A 5,844-nucleotide genomic window follows, 5' to 3' on the forward strand; every position below is an offset into this window, starting at 1 on the left:
AGTCACGTAGAAGGGAAATAATAAAATATATTAATATTATATAAAGTCATGTAGAAGGGAAATAATAAAATAGTATCAATATAATATTAGGGAAATAATAAAATAATATTGATATAATATTGATGTAATATTTTTATTATTTCCCTTCTACGTGACTTTACCGATAAAACCAAGAAGATGATCTTCTGCGCTACACGAGGGGGTGGGTGGCCAGCACCACACCCGACCACCTTGGTCTCCCTAATGGCGATGTTCACATACCCGCGCCGGGTACTCGTTTCATGCTGAGTCGACCTTGGGGGAAGCCAGCATCGATTCAGGGAATCCAACTCGGCTCTTTGCCGGGGGTTCGTAGGGCAGCGCCACTTTGAGGCACCACGTCACGCGCTCTCGCAAGCTGCAGAGCACCCCCCGTGGGGCAGACGTCGCTAACGGGTTTTCATTCCTTACCCCCCGTACCCGTACCCGGCCGCACCAGGGTCGCAAATGGGTACCCGTACCCGGCTGGGTACGGGTACCCGTTCCCTACCCGTACCTGTACCGTACCCGAAATGAGTGACAAACGGTTACTCACCAGTGACTCACGGTCTACCCGTACCCGGCCGCACCAGGGTCGCAAACGGGTACCCTACCCACTACCCGGCTACCCGTACCCGGCTGGGTATCGGGTACGGGTACCTGATTGCGACCTCTGGGATGAAGCCATGTTGCAGGCGCGGGTGGGTTGATTCTAGGAACTTGAATTGTGAGAAAAGACAAGACGTTGGGAAATGAGTGACAAACGGTGACTCACCAGTGACTCACGGTCTACCCGTATCCGGCCGGATACGGGTAGCCGGGTATTGGGTAGGGTACGGGTATCGGGTACCCGGTTGCGACCTCTGCTGTTGATTGTCTGCTGTACCCTCTGTAGAGCGTGAGTGCATCACTGCGTCTCCGCTTGCGTGCGAGTGTCACGTGGGGGATCGGTGGCACAGCGGTTGACGCACTCTGCCACCAACTCCGTGGACCGTTCGATTCCCGCACCACATGGCCAACACTGGTGACGATTATGTGAACCGTTCCTGGGCCTCCCCTAGGTCGACTTAGACTAAAATTAGTAGCTGGTGTGATCTGTAAGCATTGCCACTAAAGAGACAAAGGTGTGGCGCTGGCCACCCACCCTCGCGTGCCTTCATAGGTGCTGCTACTCGCGAACAGCACTTGCCCCAACAGTCTATTAAGGCTACACGGGGGATCCTTGTCTCGGTCGTGTGTGTGTGCGTTGCGTGTAACATGTAATATGTCTGCAGAATCAGTCGCATGGAGAAGAAACCCTGGACAGAGCCCAGCGCTAAAAGGCACGAATGCGAGCGGTGTCCGTACACCACGGATCGCACTGGAAACATGAATCAGCACCTGAGAACTCACACGGGCGAAAAGCCATTCAAGTGCACCGTGTGTGTGAAGGCATTTTCTTCCTCACAAAATCTTAAAATTCATCAGAGAACACACACAGGGGAGAAGCCATTCATGTGCACTGCATGTGGGAAGGCATTTGCTCTCTTACAAACTCTTCAATATCATCAGAGAACACACACAGGGGAGAAGCCATTCATGTGCACTGTGTGTGGGAAGGCATTTGCTCTCTTACAAACTCTTCAATATCATCAGAGAACACACACAGGGGAGAAGCCATTCACGTGCACCGTGTGTGGGAAGGCATTTGCCCGTTCAAACTATCTTCTAGTTCACAAGAGAACGCACACAGGTGAGAAGCCCTTCAAGTGCACTGTGTGTTGGAAGGCATTTGCCTCTTCAAACTACCTTCAAATTCACAAGAGAACACACACGGGTGAGAAGCCCTTCACGTGCACAGAGTGTGGGAAGGGTTTTATTTCGTCAGGAAGCCGAACGATGCATGAGAAGATCCACAAGGAGAGTGTGAAATCGACTCGTGAAGGTCAAAGTTCAGCTGCCATGAGCCCATCATCTCTCATAAAACAAGAACAGGAGGACTACGACGACTTCGCCACGTGGCCGGGAGTGACAGTGAAGTGTGAAGAAGGGACGACCGTGAAACGTGAGGGTCAGGAAGCTTCTCCAGGCACTTGTTAATGTCATCGCAGCATCCCAATGCAGTATTCTCAACACAAATCTCGAGACTCAAGGAGGCTATTCCGGACAAAATTATTCACGTTATTTTATGATTATTGTAATCCTCACGTGTGTATATTGAACTTCTTTCGCACAGTACGTAGCCAACCTTGCTATACATCCTAAATAGAATAGGCATCCTATGCAGAGACCGGTGCCTGCCAATAAATGTGTAATTTCCACCCTCGAGGTCCTTCGATTGCGATGAGAACCGTCAAGTGTGTATTTGACAATGGTGACACTTTGATTTCTGTTAAGGAATCAAAACCCGCTTGCGACCTCTGGCACATGTACAAGTGTCAACAGTTGTGAACTCTGACACGTCACGGTTGAACCAGCGGACATTGTTTTTCTATTGGAGGAGCCACAATGGTGTGGACCACTCCCTAAGGCCTCTTGTCCCTCATCTCGCCACTCGTCCAAGCTCCCCCCCAAGCCTCAATTCAAGGAGCGACGGAGCGAGCTTCAACGAGGGGACCTCTCGCTAAGAATGCGATGTCACTGCCTGCCTGGAATGAGCTGGTGGATGGGCTCTGATGTGTCAGTGACTTTTGCCTCGGTGTGAACAAGAGTTGCCCCCCCACTGACCCCCATGGGCAGGACTGCCCGACACTCCGGCAGCTGCCGTGTCCAGCCCAGGTTTTGCCCCGGGGACGGTGAGGATCATTGATCCATGATCATCATCATCATCATCCTCGCCGTCCGGATTGTAATCGTTGATACGATCGGTAGATTCCCATCGTCGTCACCGTCATCGCGTTTCCATTCATCACGTTTCCATTCATCACTGCTGATGTTACGTAACCGACGCATTTACACGTGTGTCCTCAACAGCGCTTCGTGAGCAATAATCGCCAATGCAATTGTACGTTGACAACAAGCTGTATTGGGTTGTGTATCGTTCTGCTTGCAAAAGAGTAATAATGTGTAGCATTTAGCATGAATACATTGGCTATTATCAACATTGGAGAAAATGGCTTGAACATTTTTGAAAATCTTGCTGTGATCGTTAAAGTTTGAAAAAACATTAACCCGTAAAAACAAAGTTTTTCCACTCTAAATCCTTTATATGCGTGGCGGCTAGAGTCCTCTCGTCCTCTGGCTTGAGATGGCTGCCACCTATGGGTCAGATGATTGTCTGCCAGCATTAAGCAATTGGTAAGTAAATATTTAAAAAAATTTCCCTAAACAGTGTAAAATTTTGGAAAAAAATTTTCACGAAAATTAATTGTCACGCACGAGTCTGTGTGGAAAATGTCAGCTCGATTGGATCACGGGAAGTGGGTTAAAAAACGTCCGAAAGATTTGCACGGTCATAAGCAAGCAAGTAAACTTAATATAAAGGATTTTAAAAAAGTAATTTGTAAAGATGTTTTGCATTTCAGGGTTTATTTGGATGGGTGCTACAGTGCAAACAAGTCTGTGCTGGTTGGGAGACGTGAAATAATGTCAAAGTTTTGGCCACGGGGGTTTGTTCAAATAGTTGTTTTTGTAAAATATTTTATTTACGTGAAATTTCTTGTGAGTATTTGGTTTGTCCCACAGTGCAAACACAAATTAAATTTGCACGAGGTCACGTGGCCTGCTTGTTGCACTAGTGACCCACTAGTTTAGAGTTTTATTTTACGAAAAAAAAGTTTCGTTGTATTTTTTATTTTTTTTACAAATAAACATTACGACTGTTTAGAATTATGACGGTTAACCGAAGTGGTTTTCGTCGCTCGTAACCGTCTGTATTTGCTACTTACAGCTGCAACATTATTTTGTCTTCGCGTGGGTTGACCGTCTGATCGCGTGGTGCAGAATTTGTCTTGAAAGGGGGGAAAAGTCAATCGACAATTTTTAAACAAACCAACAATATCAATTGCCTCAAAGCAATGGCATATGCACCATAAACTCTTCCTGAGATTCGGAATCTGCGTCTCCTAAATTCTAGAAATATCAAATGATACAGCAACCCATGGTTTGATAGCTTGGGTTACGGTGTACATTCTAATTTGTTCTTTGGGGGTGGCCAATTTGATCGTCCGTATTTACGTATTTGCAGCAATATATCTCAAGCAGCCATGGCTTGGTTAAGTAACACTGGTCAACAACAAAACAAACTTTGTTTTCTGGCCTGGACTTTTGCAGCTGTTCTAGACTAATTTGCCGATTCCAAATCTGATCTCAGATTTGCTCCATCACATCTCATTTTATGCTATCGGCATACCCCATTTTCATTGATTTTACCCGAAGTTAACTCTGTCACTTATGATTGCAAGTTGTTGCGAGTCAGTGACTGCTTTAGTGTTAAAATATGGTGCTGTATTTTTAGCAGAGTGTGTTGATAATATCATTTTATGTAGATATCCACATTTATTTAATATTTTTCTTCCGCAGTTTTTATTGAAAATGCAATATTTGATATCTCAAAAACCTCACGTGATAGACAAAAACTGATGCCAGATTTGGAATCAGCACCCCAAAATTACCTTAGAAACCTTTTCGACTTAAAGCTTTCGTGACTGCAGGGATTCATCTTCTTGGTTCTTTCGGTAAAGTCACGTAGAAGGGAAATAATAAAAAAAACATAATAAAATACAATGCTCACGACGTTATATATATGCTTTTATGAATAAAGTGTATTAACATACCTTATCATTTATTACATTTAAAAAAATAATACAATTCTCACGACGTTTCGGCCACAACGCTGCAGCGTCTGAATGAACACCACCAAGCTTGGCAGCGTATATATTGCTGCCAAGCCTGGTGGTGTTCATTCAGATGCTGTCTTTCCGACAGACCTGTTCTTCACCTGAGGACGGCTGCTTGCGTTGTGGCCGAAACGTCGTGAGAATTGTACTATTTAATTGTTATAATTTTTCTTATTTTTTTATTATGTAATAAATGATAAGGTATGTAAATACACTTCATTCATAAATTGCATAGAGACAGTCTCCATGTATATATTGTTTTACTTGCCCATCTGCCTACGACATAAACGTACGAATTGTCCCTCTGACAATCGCACGGCAGATGGGGCACTTGCCCAGAGAGACGGCGCAGTCCTGACACACGACGAGATGCCCGCACGGCACGAACACAACGGACACGTCCTTGTCCATGCACACCTTGCACGTGTGCTGTTCCTGTAGCCGCTTGAGCTCCTGTTCCAGCAGCAGCGCTACCACGGAGAGCACACAAGTACGCACACTTTCAGCTTTTCACAAACGATGGTTGATCATTAAGAGCCTACGTGCATATTAATGACGACGACTAATAGCAACTGTAAAGTAACTTGGAATAATACCGACGATCCAATGACAGGGCTACATTGTTGGTAAATCAATTCTCGAGATTAATTACATAACCATCATAAATGTATTTGTATAATCTTAATTTTGGAGCTTTCGTGACTGCAGGAATTATTCTTTGGTTCTTTCGGTAAAGTCACGTATAAAGATAAAATAATAAATTAAATAATTGCATACGACATTTCGATTGCAACACAAGCAATCATCAGGTATAAAAGAAATAGCGACATAAAATCTAACCAGAAAACTATAGACAGACATATAAGCAGCCAGATATCACAAAGATACACAGAGAGAGAACAATTCTTGAGATTTGTGTTGCTATTTCTTTTATACCTGATGATGATTGCTTGTGTTGCAATCGAAACGTCGCATTATGCTATTATTCAATTTATTATTTTATCTTTAA

Source organism: Lethenteron reissneri, unplaced genomic scaffold (genome assembly GCF_015708825.2).
Source record: "Lethenteron reissneri isolate LAM-NWPU_2019-01 unplaced genomic scaffold, ASM1570882v1 scaffold_1470, whole genome shotgun sequence".
Classification (NCBI taxonomy): domain Eukaryota; kingdom Metazoa; phylum Chordata; class Hyperoartia; order Petromyzontiformes; family Petromyzontidae; genus Lethenteron; species Lethenteron reissneri.